The 19,906-nt window shown below is 35.0% G+C and overlaps 1 protein-coding gene and 1 pseudogene across 1 annotated transcript in view; both read left to right on the top strand.

Annotated features, from left to right (window-relative positions):
• The window catches only part of LOC137621878 (protein O-mannosyl-transferase TMTC2-like), a 95,947-nt gene that overhangs the window by 57,113 nt on the left and 18,928 nt on the right, over positions 1-19,906 (top strand).
• Positions 1-19,906, top strand: part of LOC137621646 (contactin-3-like) — a 33,579-nt pseudogene that overhangs the window by 1,179 nt on the left and 12,494 nt on the right.

The raw sequence follows: 19,906 nt of genomic DNA, 5'->3' as shown, positions 1-19,906 counted from the left end.
ATAACATTAAGATAGAATAATGTGTCCGAGTATCCACTGAGGTTAAAAGGAAAATTTCATAAAACAGTTGTAAGAACAGCAATGCTGTATGGAACGGAAACAGCAAGCATGAGGAAGACAGAGGAGAAGAAGATGGATGTGGCAGAAATGAGAATGCTTAGGTGGATGTCTGGGGTGACAAGAGAGGATCGGATAAATAATGACTACATAAGGGGGTCGACAAAGGTGGTGGAAATATCAAAGACAGTATAGGAGGGGAGGCTGAGATGGTATGGACACCTGATGAGGAGAGAACTGGACCACGTTGGGAGACATACTATGGAGATGGAGGTTCAGGGAAGAAGAAGAAGAGGGAGACCAAGAAAGAGATGGGGGGACTGTGTGAGAGGAGACTTACAGGAGAAGGGGATTGACGAGGCAGAAGCGCAGAATAGAAAAAGATGGAAACGGCGACCCCATATAAAAATGGGAACCAGCTGGGAAGAAGAAGAATGTATCTAAGTGTACCCTCAGGCAATAAAACTCTACCCCCAGGACAGTGACAGCCTCAACTGTCTCCTCAAAGCCAAAGAAATCGTTGACAAACGGGGAAAAGCGTATTCCAGACACCATTCATGTTGGTTTGCTTCACCTCATTCCAACCTTCAGCAATGTTCTTGATGGCATCTCAGATGTTGTGGGTCTAACAGAACATTTTTAGGATCATGTCTTTCTCTTTAACAAAATAAGCGGAAGTGAAATAAGATAGAACAGCATGCCCGAGTGTACCCTCAAGCAAGAGAACTCCAACCCAAACAATGGAAGACCATGGTACAGAGGTTATGGCCCTACCCAAGACTAGAGAACAATGGTTTGATTTTGGAGTGCCCTCCTAGAAGAGCTGCTTACCATAGCTAAAGAGTCTCTTCTACCCTCACCAACAGAATTCCAACCCAAACAGTGGAAGACCATGGTACAGAGGCTATGGCACTACCCAAGACTAGAGAACAATGGTTTGATTTTAGAGTGTCCTTCTCCTAGAAGAGCTGCTTACTATAGCTAAAGAGTCTCTTCTACTCTTAACAAGAGGAAAGTAGCCACTGAACAATTACATTGCAGAAGTTAACCCCTTGAGCAAAGAAAATTTTTTAGGTAATCTCAGTGTTGTGAGGTATACGAGGACAGGAGAATGTGGAAAGAATAGGCCACACTATTCGGAGTATGTGTAGGGAGAGAAAAATAAGACGGAATGAGAGGGAAGGCTCCAATTTAGTACTGTGTGGGCAGTCAAAGGGCCCAGTAACTCTCTAGTGGTAGTATCTCAACTGGTGCCCTAGAAATATTTTTTTGTGACGTTGATTTCACTCTTCAGAGAATAGGACTGGTGTGTGATTAGGTTCGTCTTATTGTATAGTAGAATCAGTTGAATCAGTAGAACTTCAAAAGTTCAAAGTTGGAGCAGATGCTTTTATGTTGATCAGGCTGACATGAGTCTTTTTATTGTTTAAATATGACATATCTGTTTTTCACGTTGTTAATAGTTTATATAGGACATATCTGTTTTAACGTTGTTATTGTTTTTAGAATGATTTATTGTTAATTTATTCTCATCATTTATTTATTTCCTTATTTCCTTTCCTCACTGGGCTATTTTTTCCTATCGGAGCCCTTGGGCTTATAGCATCCTGCTTTTCCAACTAGGGTTGTAGCTTGGCTAGTAATAATAATAATAATAATAATAATAATAATAATAATAATAATAATAATAATAATAATAATAGAGATTTGTATAATGTTCTGATTTTACGATGAAAATAACATGACTTATGGAATGTTTACTGAATCAATTAGATCTTCATGCACTGACATTCAGCTGTTTCGATAGAACAATATCAAACAAATATATTGTTTTGACGACAGCAAGGTCTCTTTTATTCCCAAGAGCAACGAAGAATGAAAATGTCCCCTCTATTTTTTATAAGCTCTCAAAAATAGATGCACCAAACTAAAATAAGTTTTATTTTATCCTTCAACAGATGGAACCGATTTGAAACTTCGATTCTTAAGTAAATTTTCATAAATGTCTTTGATACAATGCCGAATCCCTTGGGATATGTGATTATATCCAAGGTCTATAGTCCTTGATTATATCTTCCCAGATGATAAATAGTAACTTTAATAGTTTCGATAATAATAATAATAATAATAATGATAATAATAATAATAATAATAATAATAATAATAATAATAATAATAACAATTTTAATTATTTTTAATAATAATAATAATAATTGTGATAATTTTTATAATAATGATAGTAATTTTGATAATTTTAATAATAATTATTATTTTGATAATTTTTCATAGTAATAATGAATTTAATAATAATACTAATTTAAAAAATTGTAATTATATTCAAAATGGTATGAAACAGCCACAAAGTTGATTCGTATGAAAAAGAAACTAATTCATGTAGTACAGAAGTGTTGTTTTAAAGGTAACTATAGTATAAACTACAGACAAATATAACTTTCTACTAGCCTACTAACATGTGTGATTGAACAAGTAAGATTCACTGATATATATAAAACCATTCTTAAACAGTCAAGAACATTCCGCATTTTCTACATCTATTCATTTGCGAGGACAAAAATCCTAGCTTTTACAAGAGATCTTATTTGGAAATACTTTATCCCAAATATGAAATATAGCCTGTATCTAATTGAAAAATATTTAAAATCTGCAAAAGGCTTCCAAGATATCTGAAATTCAGTATCAGTACTGCTCGAAATTTAAGATTGACATTCAACAAACCAAACTATTTCAAATTCCATGTTTTACAGAAAATTATACGAGGAAATAAATTCCATATGTTAACACAAAGTTAACTTGTAGTTCTGATTTTGTTTTTACAGTAGAGGCAATATCACTCTATTGTTACTTTCTTAGTCATATTTCCGAGCAAGATAAAGAGAGAGAGAGAGAGAGAGAGAGAGAGAGAGAGAGAGAGAGAGAGAGAGAGAGAGAGAGAGAGAGAGAGAGAGAGAGAGAGAGAGAGAGGTAAATGGTTGAAGTTTACACACCTGTTAGGGATACTCGAGAATAGGCCAAAATTTTTTGTCATTATGTTATGGCAACCTGGTGAATATCGTCTCTGGCTAATGCATGATCCATGAGTCGGAAGAGCTCATCTAGCAGGGTGTAAAAGATATCACTTATGTTCAGAATATCACCGTTCTTGTGAGCAAGCCTATAGGTCTACCTGCTGAACTATTATTATTATTATTATTACTATCCAAGCTACAACCCTAGTTGGAAAAGCAAGATGCTATAAGCCCAGGATCTCCAACAGGGAAAAATAGCCCAGTGAGGAAAGGAAATAAGGAAATAAATAAATGAAGAGAACAAATTAACAATAAATCATTCTAAAATAAGAAACAACGTCAAAACAGACATGTCATATAATAAACTATCAACAACATCAAAAACAAATATGTCATAAATAAACTATAAAAAGACTATGTCCGCTTGTGTGGAGAGGGGGTCCTCGGCACTGATGTATACATATGGTCGGCAACTAGTACGTTGTCCTTTCCTTTGCATTGGCCCCTCTCGAGACACCATTCACCGAAAAAAAAGAAAAGAAAAAAAAAAGTATGTTCATTGTGAAACTCAGAAAGCAGTAATGATAGCAAAGGCTTTTAGTGTTATCACAATTGCGTGCTTGAAAATAAATATTGTAAAAAAAAAAAAAAAATGTAAACGAAGGACAGAAATGTCTACTCGAAGTTAACTAAAAACAACGTGAACCATTTTTTGCAAGTTTGGTTATGATTAAGATATTATTTGGTCAGGTAGACTTCCTATTTTTTTTTTACCGATTTCGACTAAATATCTTTTATGATATCATTTGCTGGTCGATTTGATAAATATTCAAACCCAATAATTTTATCTTTTTTACTATCTTAATTTATTTATCTATACATTTTATTATTGCTTCGTGCTTCTACTAGATACTGTGTAAAGCACGAATAAACAATTGACTTTTTCCGTCTGTTCTCATATGAACGTAAGTCACATTATATCTATTTTTTTTTTTTATTACGGAAGGTGCTTTGTAATCCTATTAATTTATTAAGTATTGGCTTTGAATCACTGTCCTAATATATTACTGAATTACAGATATTTTACGCGTTCACATACACACTACCTCCTCCGGCCTCTGATAGCAGAGTTGAATAGCATACATAATTCGTTTTCTGTGACAGAAGAACAAATTTCATTTATCCAAAGAAGCCTTATACAGTAGTTGCGATGTCAGCCTGAGTCTCGTGGCATCCATTACTATTCCTGGAGTTAAGGACCTTTCTTGAGCTACGTATGCAAAAGTTATCAAACAATCCCACATGTTTTATCCCTTTTATTTTCAGTTCTTATTGTATGATAAAATATCTAATTCATGATTTCCCATCTTTTCACCTGTGGCACTTTTTTTCCATGGGGCATACTGTACGCTTGCTTGGAGCTCATTCCTTTAAAGGTTTAAAGGTCGCTCATGAGTGGCAGAGGCAAGGGACAACGACATTGCCCTAGCAAGCAGGACAATGCCCTAGAGACTGACCATATATTATATGATCAGCGCCCAAGCCTCCTCTCCACCCAAGCTAGGACGTTAAGAAGAGCCTTAAGGGATAGTGTGTACCTGTCAGTTTATCGTAGTCTACCAGTGATCTTAGTAGAAAGAAAGCGGAAAGGTCAAATCAAGTTATTCGAGTGAAAAGAAAATATTAAGAGTAACTAAACTACGTTATACACAAGCTACATAAAAATAGAATGTAAAGGGGAAGAAAGAGTGAAGAAAATTCTTCACAATCACTGTTGGCAACTGATTTTAACCATCGCATATCTTTTTGTTTATGTACAAAAGCATCATTTACTTACCTAATGACCTTACATGTAGTGAACGCTACATCTATTGATCCTTCTTCCAGCTATGTCATCACCACACTTAAAAATTGAGGTTCAAAGACACGTGTTACAACATTGTCTTGAATCTAGATGTCCTCACATCAGTCATTGTTTTGTCCTTAATATGGCCAGCACATAATCCTCCCTTCTATCTTGTTTTTATTCTTGACAAGAATATCCTTCACACCAAACAATTTAAAAACATTCCACTTGTGTCATCATCATGCGTTTGTCACTTATAGATTTGTGTAAGTCTAGTGGTCTACCCTTTCAAGCACCATAACTGCATTAGCTTTTCTCACTTTAAACTGACCTGACCCATTTTGTGCTAAACTATGTTCAGTTTCCTGTCGAGGTCTCCATTACTGTGGAGTCTTCGTGACTGTTTGAGGGTCCATGGTTCGAACGACACACTCTAGCCGAGTGGTTTTCTGTTTTATCTACAGACCATTGGATAAAGAATTCACACACTCGGATTTCATTTAAAATATAGTCTAGCATACACATTTATCTTTATACTTTTGCACTGATTCCATATACAGTATATATATATATATATATATATATATATATATATATATATATATATATATATATATATATATATATATATATATATATATATATATATATATATATATATATATATATATATATATATATATATATGACTTATATGAAACTGTTTCAACATTTGACCGTGTTTATCACGAGGCGAGGCTTTTATGAGAGTCAATACCAACTATGGATATCGAAGATCTTGAATATAAAAAATCTTTTACAGACAGGGAGAAGCAAAGCAAAAAGAGGTAGCGTACAGGGAATGAATAGATAAGGACGAAGAAATATATAAACGTAAATATATTTATTTTCCTTCTTATTTCCTTACAGACTTTGACTACCCATGGGTGACAGCAGACGGAGCCGCTCCTTCCAAGAAGCTGCACGATTTCAACATCACAGCCGCCATCGCCGAAATGAAGAAAAAGCCCGTCCGGACTCGAGAGGGTCCCACTTTGGTCTCGAGGAGATGGAAGCGGTTTATGGTGTCCAAGGGATCGACGGTGACACTCAACTGCACCGTCCTCGAAGCAGGAGATGTGTCGGTGAGTTAGAGAGAGAGAGAGAGAGAGAGAGAGAGAGAGAGAGAGAGAGAGAGAGAGAGAGAGAGAGAGAGAGAGAGAGAGAGAGAGAGAGGAGTTATAAGGCCTTTGAATGTCTCAAAGACTTTTTAGACCATCCGCGGAGAGTCTATTTGGATTTTGGATGTCTCAAAGGCCTTTTTGTCCATCCTTAGAGACTCCATTTGAGAGAGAGAGAGAGAGAGAGAGAGAGAGAGAGAGAGAGAGAGAGAGAGAGAGAGAGAGAGAGAGAGCCTTACCTTATTGCCTTATTGCCTTATTTTTTGTTTGGGTTCCCCCAGGTCCCTCAGTGTGAGGCACCTCGTATATCCACCAGAGAGTTGCTAATACATCTTCCGGTGTATTTTGCATCTTCCAGTCTTGGATGGTCTGGGATGCATCTTAGGCATTTATCGAGCTGATTTTTAAACGCATCTACGCTCACTCCTGATATGTTTCTTAGATGAGCTGGCAGCACATTAAATAGTCGCTGCATTATCGATGCTGGTGCGTAGTGGATTAATGTCCTGTGCGCCTTTCTCAGTTTACCTGGAATGCTTTTTGGTACTATTAATCTACCTCGGCTTGCTCTTTCTGATACTTTAAGCTCCATGATGTTTTCAGCAATTCCTTCTATTTGCTTCCATGCTTGTATTATCATGTAGCGTTCTCTTCTCCTTTCTAGACTGTATAGTTTTAAAAATTGCAGTCTTTCCCAGTAATCAAGGTCCTTAACTTCTTCTATTCTAGCAGTATAGGACCTTTGTACACTCTCTATTTGCGCAATATCCTTTTGGTAGTGTGGGTACCATATCACATTGCAGTACTCGAGTGTACTACGCACATAAGTTTTGTAAAGCATAATCATGTGTTCAGCTTTTCTTGTTTTAAAGTGTCTGAATAACATTCCCATTTTTGCTTTACATTTAGTCAACAGTGTTGCTATTTGGTCGTTGCATAACATATTCCTATTTAAAATTACACCAAGGTCTTTAATTGCTTCCTTGTTTGTGATTGTCTCATTATTAGGTCCCTTGTATGCATACACCATTCCTTCTCTGTTTCCATAATTTATTGATTCGAATTTATCGGAGTTAAATACCATCCTATTTATCTCCGCCCATTCATATATTTTGTTTAGATCTCTTTGTAGTGAGTTCCTATCTTCATCACAAGTAATTTCTCTACTTATTCTTGTGTCATCGGCGAAACTTCTCACTACGGAGTTTTCAACATCACAGTCTATGTCTGAGATCATAATAACAAATAGCAGTGCAGCTAATACCGTACCTTGGGGCACACCAGATATTACCTGGGCTTCATCTGATTTCTCGTCATTTGCAACCACTATCTGTTTTCTGTTTTGCAGGAATTCTTTTACCCATTTTCCTATCTTTCCCACAATATTATGCTTTCTCATTTTTTTCTCCAATATGTTATGGTCTACCTTGTCAAAGACTTTTGCAAAATCTAGATAGATCACATCTGTGTCTTTTTCATTTATCATATTATTGTATATGTTTTCATAGTGAGCTATCAGTTGGGTCTGTGTACTTTTTCCAGGTACGAAACCGTGTTGACCCATATTAAACAAATTATTTTTGACCAAATGGTTCATTATTTTCTTTTTTATTACCCTCTCATACACTTTCATAATATGTGATGTTAGACTAACAGGTCTATAATTGCTTGCCTCTAGTCTTGATCCACTTTTGAAGATAGGGGTTATATAAGCTAATTTATGTTTAACATATATCTCGCTCATGTCTATACTCTGTCTTAGCAGTATTGCAAGTGGCTTCGCGATAGTGTTTGCAGTTTTTTTAACAAAATCGCTGGAACTCCATCTGGTCCGGCTGCCGATCCATTTTTAATTTCGTTTATAGCCGTGACAATATCTGCTTCATTAATATCTATATCCGTTAGATATTCAACATTTTCTTCTCTCATTTCTGTTTCATTATTCTCATTCGCAATTCTTGGCGTGAACTCACTCTTATATTTTTCTGCTAATATGTTGCATATTTCCTTTTTTTCATTCGTTAGCCGTCCTTCAATTCTTAGAGGGCCTATTTCTATTCTCCTTTTATTCATCTTTTTTGCATAGGAGTAAAGTACTTTGGGGTTTCTTTTTATATTTTGAAGTGTCCTTTCTTCTAAGTCCCTTTTTTCATTTTCTTTCGACTGTATAATCTTTTGTTCTGCATTTTCTATCTTACATTTTATTTCCCTCATTTTCCACACATTTTTTTCTTTTGCAAGATTTTTCTTCCACTTTTTAATTTTCTGAAATAAGATCCTTCTGTCTCTTGGTTTGCACGTCTTTTGTTTATTGTTTTTTTTCGGTACATATTTTTCAACAATTTTCTCCAGTATTTTGTACAGTATATCCGTATTTACCTGTATATTGTCACTTATAAATACATTTTTCCATTCTTTATTCAGTTCTTCATTTATTTCTGACCATTTTATATTCTTACTGTAAAAGTTATATTTTCCATATCCTTCCCAAAGTTTTGTGCTTTTATTAATTCTGTGATCACTTGCTTTGGAATGAACTATCAATTCTATGACATTGTGGTCTGAAATTCCCGTGTTATACACTATTATTTCTTTAACATAATTCACCTCATTCACAAATACTAGATCTAGGACATTTTCCTTTCTTGTTGGAATGTGGTTTATTTGTTGCATATTATGTTCTAATAGCATATCTTGAAGCTTTTCAAATTGCCTCTTATCTTCTGCGCTACTATTACTATCTTTTTTATATGTATACATACAACCACTTTCTTCTATCCGTTCTTTCCAATCCACGAAAGGAAAGTTAAAATCTCCGGATAGGAGTATATTCCAGTCTTTATGGTTTCTACATATATCATCTATTTTTTTCTATTATTATGTCAAACTCCTTAGTGTTTGGGGGTCTGTAAACTACAATATTCATTAGTTTTTCAAATCCAAATTCTACCGCAATCAATTCACATTCTGTGTTGCAGTATTTTTCACATACTTTTCCTTGATTTATGTCTCTTCCATATATTGCGGTTCCCCCTTGATTCCTATTTTTTCTGTCTGATCTATAAGTTTGGAAACCCTTTATCTGGTCATCACTGCCAGTCTCTTGGGAATACCATGTTTCACTTATATTTAATATATCTATTTTTTCAATTTGGGTTAGTTCTTCTAAGAACTCTATTTTCCTTTTAGAGTTACTCGTGACTAAACCCTGTGCATTCATTACTATTATGGTTTGTGTTTCATCCCCATTATTTAATATTGGTAATAATATGGATTCTCCCATGCTTCCTTCCTGTTCTGATATGATGTTCTTTTCTTCATTTCCTGGAATTCTGCCATTAAAAAATCCAACTTTTCTATTATATTTGCTCTTTCGCCTTCATATTTATTTGTGTGTGTATACCTGCAACTGTCCCCATATCTGCACCAACCCCTGGCATTATAGATGCATTCTTTGTAGTTGGGCTCTAATGGTGCCGGTTTGGGTTGAAAGGCCTCATATCTTGGGGCTCTTGGTTCAAAGCGCGGTATATACACGGCCTGCTTTTTTGTTTCTTTTTTTGTTTCTTTTTTGCTTTCATTTTTCTTTTCAGTTTGCTGAGTTTTCTTACTTTCATTCATGGTTGCAGGATGCATATATCGACATTTTTTGTTGTAAATGCATCCTTTTCCTTCTTTTAGGTTTCTGTATATTTTTGGATGGAGATCTCTGCATTCGTCTCCATATCCGTCTAAATACGCACATTTACCATATATTTCATAATTATGGCATATCTTTGGATGCTTGTAATAGCATCTTTCGCCAAATCTGCAATTCCCTCTTTTCAGCATATTGCAGACTATATCCTTCTTTTCTATTTTTTCTTGTTCTTGCTCTTCCCTAAAATTATGTAGGTCCGGGTAGAGTCTCTTGGGTCTATCATTTGTTTCCATCTGGTAATTTATTTCTTCATAAGTATGTTGTTGGATGGCATCATAGGTTATATCAATGATTTCTTCTGCATCCTTACACATATCCTGTTCATTGTTCTCTTCTTCTTCTTTTTCTTCTTCTTCTTCTTCTATTTCTTCTTCTTCCTCTTCTTTATCTTCAACTATTTGCAGATTTAGTCTCGACTTAATTATATTTTCTATCCAGACTAAGCATGTTGAGCAGAATACCTTTGTGTCTTTATTTTTTATTTTTTGCTGTATTTCAGCACATGTGGGATGTGTTGGGACATGACAGGCATCACATTTTCTAATCAATTGTTGAGGATTATTAATGGAATACCATATCTTACATGTATTACACCATTTTGGCATTCTTTTTCCATTGCATCAATCAGCATATTCACCATATTGGACTTCTTATTGTTCTTTGATGGAATGTGTTGATTGATGTAGACTTTCTTTATAAGTCTCTTTAACACTTGGATTTTCTTTGGAATTTCTTCTATTATTTTGCTGATGTTTTCCGCAGATTTGCTCCAGTTTATTGGATCATATTGTTTCAATATGTCTGCGAATATTTTTCCGTCACATTGGTTGACGTTACTAGTGACCTCTGTTATCAGACGGTCGAGCTCCTGTTTCGCCAACTCATGGAATTTATTTTTGCTGAGTCCAGCGATGTCTCTCCAAGCCTTGCCCGTGTTGTACATAGCCATCTTGATTAGATTTTTAGTAATTCACAAGATAACTATTCTATTCCGACGTTTTATCCCACTTCTCCGACCTCAAACTAATCACTGACTATTCACGAAAACTTATAGCTATATTGCACTCGATAGCCTTTTGTTATCCGCGTTAAATCATGATATTTATAGGGTCGCAAAAGTGTAATCACTCACTGGCACACAGATACAAAACTGAGAGGAGAGAGAGAGGAGTTATAAGCCTTTGAATGTCTCAAAGACTTTTTAGACCATCCGCGGAGAGTCTATTTGGATTTTGGACGTCTCAAAGGCTTTTTTGTCCATCCTCAGAGACTCCATTTGAGAGAGAGAGAGAGAGAGAGAGGAGAGAGAGAGAGAGAGAGAGAGAGAGGAGAGAGAGAGAGAGAGAGGAGAGAGGAGAGAGAGAGAGGAGTTATAAGGCCTTTGAATGTCTCAAAGACTTTTTAGACCATCCGCGGAGAGTCTATTTGGATTTTGGACGTCTCAAAGGCTTTTTTGTCCATCCTCAGAGACTCCATTTGAGAGAGAGAGAGAGAGAGAGAGAGAGAGAGAGAGAGAGAGAGAGAGAGAGAGAGGAGAGAGAGAGAGAGAGGAGTTATAAGGCCTTTGAATGTCTCAAAGACTTTTTAGACCATCCGCGGAGAGTCTATTTGGATTTTGGACGTCTCAAAGGCTTCTTTTGTCCATCCTCAGAGACTCCATTTGAGAGAGAGAGAGAGGAGAGAGAGGAGAGGAGAGAGGAGAGAGAGAGGAGAGAGAGGAGAGAGAGTGCTATAAGGGTTTTGGATGTCTCAAAGACGTTTTTAGACCATCCGCGGAGAGTCTATTTGGATTTTGGACGTCTCAAAGCTTTTTTTGTCCATCCTCAGAGACTCCATTTGAGAGAGGAGGAGAGAGAGAGAGAGAGAGAGAGAGAGGAGAGAGAGGAGAGAGGAGAGGAGAGAGAGAGAGAGAGAGAGAGGAGTTAGAAGGCTTTTGGATGCCTCAAAGACTTTTTAGACCATCCGCGGAGAGTCTATTTGGATTTTGGACGTCTCAAAGGCTTTTTTGTCCATCCTCAGAGACTCCATTTGAGAGAGAGAGAGAGAGAGAGAGAGAGAGAGAGAGAGAGAGAGAGAGAGAGAGAGGAGTTATAAGGCCTTTGAATGTCTCAAAGACTTTTTAGACCATCCGCGGAGAGTCTATTTGGATTTTGGACGTCTCAAAGGCTTTTTTTGTCCATCCTCAGAGACTCCATTTGAGAGAGAGAGAGAGAGGAGAGAGGAGGAGAGAGAGAGAGGAGAGAGAGAGAGAGAGAGAGAGGAGTTATAAGGGCCTTTGAAGTCTCAAAGACTTTTTAGACCATCCGCGGAGAGTCTATTTGGATTTGGACGTCTCAAAGGCTTTTTTGTCCATCCTCAGAGACTCCATTTGAGAGAGAGAGAGAGAGAGAGAGAGGAGAGAGAGAGAGAGAGAGAGAGAGAGGAGTTATAAGGCCTTTGAATGTCTCAAAGACTTTTTAGACCATCCACGGAGAGTCTATTTGTATTTTGGACGTCTCAAAGGCTTTTTTGTCCATCCTCAGAGACTCATTTGAGAGAGAGAGAGAGGAGGAGAGAGAGAGAGAGAGAGAGAGAGAGAGAGATGAGAGAGAGAGAGGAGAGAGAGAGAGAGAGCATTACAAGGCTTTTGGATGTATCGTAGCGTTGTTAGACTATCCGGGGAGAGTCCATTTGTTCCTGGAGAGAGAGAGAGAGAGAGAGAGAGAGAGAGAGAGAGAGAGAGAGAGGAGAGAGAGAGAGAGAGAGAGAGAGTGCGTTATAAGGCTTTTTGGATGTCTCAAAAACTTTTTAGAGCATCCGTTAGAGCTACAATTTGAAATCTAATTATCCAAGAATAGAATGTAATCTAATAAAAAGGGAATCTTCAGATGCGAAGCTAACTGAAGGTTGAAAAAATCACAGGATTTATTTCTCGTTGCAGGTCTCATGGTCCCGTTAACAAAGAGGTCCTTACCAATGGAAGATACAGGTGAGCTGAAGGGAGTCCTTCATATTAGTAATTAGTATAACCTTGCGTGTCTAGATGTCTGTTGATTTAAGACATACACTGTTAAAGATAACCCTAATTTTAATCGGAAATTCTCCGTAAAAATATACGGTTCTCAGTCGTATTTCAGCAAAATACAGGAAACCGTAATTTTACCATACTTTGTTATTATCTTTTACATGTTGGTGACCGTAATACCACTCCTTTACATCAATATATCCGTTTTTAAAAATGGTAAATATCTGGCAACATTTATTCCCGGATTTTAACAGTTAACCCTACGTCTTAACCTGGCAATCAAGTCATTAATAATTAAATAGCTAATAAATTCAAATAGTTGGGAGATGGTAGTGACCGAATGATGGCATCCTTGTGTTCCTTGGTTCAAATCAAGTCCTGCCTTCATTCTGCTTTTTCATAAAAGGTGTGAGCGGTGATGAAAACTATCCCTGGATTAGAGGATGGCAAGAGTCAACATAAATTTCATGACACATAATTTTTTTTTCGTAATCTATCCATGAAATAGTCATTTTCATACGGCCAGCTGCACTTATAGTATTGATAGTTAAATTTTCATCGATAATTTTCATTTGAAATTTACGGTCTTGTCATCCAAAGCCCAGTTTCAAACATTAGAATTGAAATCAACCCATCTTCACCATCGTAGCTAATTGGTAGGTTTGTAGATGGCATTTGATTAATGATAAATTTTGTACATTTTGAAATGTATTTTCATATTCAAATAAGCCATCTATTTTAATACATTAATGTCTGGATTCTCTTACTGACCTTGGGATCAGAGTCCTAAGGCGAAACCACTCAAAGACAATAGCATCTGACCGGCCGGGAATCGAACCCTGGTCCAGAATTTTTTTATGACAGTGACCGTACCATGTAGCTACGAAGAAAGAAAAAAGTCAATGACAATTCTTCTCTACCTATACCTGTCAAATTCAGGTTTTTTGTACACTCGAGTAGATATAACAAAAACCGAAAGTATAACGGTTCACATTGTTTATTCAAAGTCATTGCTACTGTAAATATAGTCTTCAGTTGTTCATCTCGTCTTCTGAAAGGATACAATACTATTTTTTTTAAAGATTTTCTTTTCCAATATTTCATTGTGTGTCCCTTCAGACCAACACGGGCTCTTTGCAAATATGCAACTTGTGCTTGTGCCGATTATTTGGGTGTTCATACTAAAAGATTCATATTATTTAAAGGCAGGCAGATGTAGTTTGTATATATATATATATATATATATATATATATATATATATATATATATATATATATATATTATATAGTATTATATACTATATATATATATATATATATATATATATATATAATATTACATATATAACTATATATATATATATATATAATATATATATATATATATAATATATATATATATATATATATATATATATATATATATATAATGGAAAGTATAACATCAGCACGTGATGAACATATGCTTATATCAGTATGAGGTTAATGAGGACCACTAAGCCAACTTTGTAGGTCATTTTGAAACCTTAGAAGTTCCAGAGAGAGAGAGAGAGAGAGAGAGAGAGAGGAGAGAGAGAGAGAGAGAGAGAGAGTTTTATTGATCTATCTAGACTATTGATCGTAACCCCCCATAACCTATATTGCATTTAAGGAACGTTAAATGTTGAATGCTTTCGAACGATCATGATAAAATGATTGTGGAGGTCCTGTAGAGAGTAGGGTTCCCCTGCTGTATAGGATCAGAAAAGCAGCCCTTAAAGTTAAAGTTAAGTTGTCTCATCACCATGATTCCGTAGATGGTCATGGAAGTTTACGTGTGTACCATCATTGTTTTGCATTTGTAGGGGGCCAGCCATCCCCCTGCACTGATGAAAAGGACAGAAGCCTTCTTATATAAAAAAAATAAGTGCTCAAGATAATGATGGTTGTATGAACGAATCACAATTTTTTTCAGACCTGTTCAGCATCAGTTTACCTTTTTCGTTAGTTGCTTAATTTTCTCCTCCACATTTTCACCTGACATTTTTTTCTACTTCTGCTTCTTTTCAAGGTACACGAGCGACGAAAGGATAAGCCCCTTACACGAGACAGGGTCCTGCGACTACGGCCTGCGTTTTGTAAAGGTGCAGCCTGAAGACTCGGCTGTGTATAAATGTCATGTGGGCACAGAGCCGGAGCAGGTGGCTGCTGTGAAATTAGTGGTCATAGGTAAGAGACTCGTGAACTAGGTGGCATCTGATATCGATTAAATGATACATAAAGTCTTGTAGTGTGAATACAAAGTACATCAGCTTAGAGTCCCAGAGGCAACTCATGGTTCGTGAAAGAGCATGAGTTCTTTGTTACAGGAGTAGTTCCTCTGTAGGCTATATTGCTCCAAGACCCTGTAGGTCAGCTACAAGTTTTACTGATGTTCTTTTTACATATTTTGAGAATAATGAATGTATGAACTATAGATTTTCAAGAAGAAAATTCCCAAATTCCCATTTGTTTTGGCATTGAAAAGATTAATCCTTTTAATAATTTTATGATGGATAAGGCAAAAGATCTTGAACAACCGTGTCGCTGTGTTTAATAAGATAAATATAATAATGCTGAAGGCATCAATATGTTGTTTATCAATGGCTGACCCTCACCATAATATCCCTTTTACCCCAGGGTTTTTGGAAATTTCCAACCCTTAACCCCAAGGGGTTACTTTTTTCCCAGCACATTTTGATGTATATTTCTTTTAAATTGCTCTAACAGCCTTAATTTTTGTCATAGAGAGGTCAGGTTGGTCTCATTCTCTTGGAAAATGTCTGAATTTTCTCAAAAAATTAACAAAAATATGAAAAAAATAATTTTTATAGCATTTTTTTGCAAGGACGTACCGGTACGTCCATGGGGGTAAAGGGATGGCTTTTGTGAAACGTACCAGTACGTCCTTTGGGGGTAAAAGGATATTTTACTATAAGTGTAGCCTTCTATCTTGATATTATATTTAATGATGGGAAGCCAGAAGTCTTTTGGTCTACTGACTGTAGCAGTTTTTTGTAGATAGTCTGCAACATCATAAATTCCATATCTAGATCAAGAAATGTGATAACAACATTATAACCTGAAAATTGAGTGGTCATCACCTTCATACATTGCCCAAATAGAAATAACTTTTATTTTATGGGACATGCTTTTGTTGTAGATTGCCTGGCCAGACACAGGCTCTTGCAATATTGCAGCCAGTAAATATGTGACATGATAACCCAGACGGGGAATTTCTTATGTCAGAGTCGATGAACAAGTTTATATGGTCCCATGATTTTACCTGATAAAGTGAATTGCTATATGATAGCATGGAAAATATGTTATTGAAAATTCTATGCCATACAAAATCAAACGATGACAGGTTTCCTCAAAAAAGAAGAAAACCTTTGCGGCAGAAGTTGATACCAGAGTTGTTGATACATCAGAAGTTACTGGTTAAAGTGACGTTTACACAACAACTACACTCACGAAATGGCCCCTTTTCATATTGTCATTTTCATAAAATAAAGGTTTTCGTGTTTTTTTTTTTTTTTTTTTTTTTTTTTTTTTTTTTTTTTTTTTTTTTTTTTATAGGCATATCATCTCTGTCATTTCTTGTGCCTACTCCAAATTTGCATACAGCTGATTCTACTCACTTCTTTTGATCTACTTTGTCATAAAAATCTCCCAAAACAAATGCAAATAGAGTCTTATGTTTTTCAAGATATCTCCAAATCTTCCTTAAGAAGTTTCTCTTTCTTTTGTAGTACCTGCGCAGTCTTTTTAACAAGAAAACTCAATCAATTTTCTTTGTTCTTTCATGTCCTCTGAACCAAAAGATATGGCACTCTTTTAACTCTATATGAGATTCCCCAGTTCTTCTAATTTCCCTCAATCCTATTATATCCTGATGTATTTATTTCAGCTCTTCTAGTTACACAAGATGATTCTTCCCTAGACAGGGTCCGACATGTGCGTTATGTGGTCTTTTCTAGTCCACAGAAGCACACACATCTATATGTATATATATATATATAATATATATATATATATATATATATATATATATATATATACATATATATATATACATATATATATATACATATATATATATATATATATATATATATATATATATACATACATATATATATATATACATATATATATATATATATATATATATATATATATATATATATATATATATATATATATATATATATACATATATATATATATATATATATATATATATATATATATATTATATATATATATATATATATATATATACATTTTTACATACACTCATATATATATATATATATATATATATATATATATATTATATATATATATATATATAAAAATAGATTGGAACTAAAAAACAAATTATATCTATAATAAATCGTCAGTAAAAATATAGTAGGCTTAGAAACTTATAGCCCTAAATTCATAGATATTGGAAATAAGTTTCTAGAAAATAATCACCATCGTGAGCATGCATTTGGTAAATTCATCAAGTAGGCTTATGTGTACAAATTGTAATTGGTCATATGAAAATCACCCAAAACATATTTGTTATTGTTACTACAATGTGCTGTCAGATGCCAGAAACCGTATCCATGGGTGTTTTCTTATGAAAAAAAGAAAAAAAAAAAAAAAAAATCTGTGGAAGGCCCTGAGACACCCCACCGTCAGTGCTTTTCCAAAATTGAGCCACGTATCCAAAAGAAAAAAAAAAAATATCCTACGCCCCTGGTACATGTAACGAGACATACTTTATAGAGGATTCATATCTATAATTGGGCTTATGATTAGCTAAAAACGTATTTTTTGCTGGACATGAATATATTTTCGTTAATTTTGTTCATTTTTGATTCTATGGCTGAGTTCCAACTCTTTGCTTTTGAGAATACAGATATCTGCTCTATATATTTTCGTAATAGATATTAAATGCATTTTACATACAATTACGACAAATTAGAGCTTAAAAGTCAGAACAATAATAGTATTATCATAATTACGATTTTTTGATGTATTAATAGAAAAAAAATGCCCTGAAAGTATGTTTTAGTAATCATACACTTTTCAAAATTTGGATAGAATCAAAATGTTTCTACTTCTAGTCTAAAGATGGCAGCACACATCCCTTGTTCCATTCATGTGAATGATTCTATCTAATTGGGAAAGGAGGGAAGACTGATACTTATGTAAAAATATGTGTTAGATATAAACTATATTCAGCTCCAAATAAGTAGGATATTAGGGTTTATTCTTAAACCAAAATGACGTCATAGAAGGTTCCAGAATGCAAGGATTAAAGAGCTCCACACATATTTATTTTCATGGCCAATAGATGGCCTTAGCAGTAGAGAGTACCAAATTGATAATTACCCCCAACATCCACTCATTATCATTTTTATTACTTCCTTTCTGTTGCTATTTTGGGCATAAAATTGCAATAAAACAAACACAGGTGAACTACTTGATGTTCTTCGTTGTCTGGCCATAACTTAATTCATAGGAAATTACAAATTTCACAATGAATGTCACAGAAATATATTTTCACCAAACAATCGTAGTTCAATTACATTTGGGGGTCAAGGGGGGGCGGTCACCAGATATGCCACATTTACTGAAATCGGGGAGACAATCAAGTAATTACGCAGTTATTTGATCTAAATTTCAATTACCTTTTTATGAAACCAAAATATAATTAATATCTGTATGGTTTGGCGTGTGCTGTCAGTAAAAGTTACGAAGAATAACAATATTATTTAATTTCGAAGGCATAATAACGCAGGCTCCTCCTAGGTCCCGCCCATATATCGTAACAAGTTTTACTTTGCCGCCAATAGATGGCATCAGAGGCACTTTGTTCCAACAAATATAATCAATTATTTGACGAACACGTGTGTCAAAAAAGTGTGGTAGGAAGGCAGAGGCTAGAGAATTGGTAGTTGGTAAATTGTCCAACGATCGCTTCCTTGTTAGGAAGGACTATTTTTATCAGAAAATGGTGTGAATTTTTCACATGTTATCGGAAGCAACCTGAATTTACTTATAAACGTGTTTATTATTTCCTATCTTCATCAGAACACATGAATGGTAAGCCATGTCCCTGTACAAGTGACCAAAGTAACAATCATCAGCATAGTTAAGGTTGATGGGACGAGTCTGGGACAGCGCTGCCAAATGATTTTCCTTTAATGGAGAATATCATTATTCATTACAGATTAAAATCATTTAAGGAGTAATAGTTATAGGCCAGAATGTGCATGACTATGGTGTAATTTGATGTTGTTATAATCATCGTGGTCATCATAGACAAATGGAACAATAAAAAAGAAAATGGTCATATTTCTTTGCCTTCGCCAACGCCTGACTTTACGTCATTCACCTGCGAATTTATGTTTGTTAATAAGGGCGTTCCAGAGTGTAAATCAATTATAAAACAAACCTTACCAACATCTCCTTTGGAAATGTATGCATTTGTGTTTGTTAATAAGAGCGTTCCGAAGTGTAAGTTAGTTATGAAACGAACCTTATCATCATTTCCGTAGTAAATGCTTGTATTTGTGCTTGATATTACGGGCGTTCCAGAGTGTAAATTAATTATTAAGTAAACCTTATCATCATTTCCTTAGTAAATGAATGCATGTCAGTATAGCTGTTACTTGATTCAATATAAGTTAAAAAAACCCATAAGTATATATATATATATATATATATATATATATATATATATATATATATATATATATATATATATATATATATATATATATATATGTAACATTATTATTTCCTTTACTAGTTAAAGGCCACGGTCTTGTTAAGTCAATGATCGGCCAATCGCGAATATAAAAAAAGCTGAATCTGAGAGAGAGAGAGAGAGAGAGAGAGAGAGAGAGAGAGAGAGAGAGAGAGAGAGAGAGAGAGAGAGATATGACATTAATATTTTCCCTTACTAATTAAAGGCCACGGTCTTGTTAAGTCAATGCTGGGTCAATCGTGAATATAAAATAAACCTGAGTCTGAAAGATCGTTGAGAGAGAGAGAGAGAGAGAGAGAGAGAGAGAGAGAGAGAGAGAGAGAGAG

This window comes from Palaemon carinicauda, chromosome 28 (assembly GCF_036898095.1).
Source record: "Palaemon carinicauda isolate YSFRI2023 chromosome 28, ASM3689809v2, whole genome shotgun sequence".
NCBI lineage: Eukaryota > Metazoa > Arthropoda > Malacostraca > Decapoda > Palaemonidae > Palaemon > Palaemon carinicauda.
The sequence above is the reverse complement of the archived record's forward strand: the minus strand, read 5'-3'. Positions and strand labels throughout refer to the sequence as shown.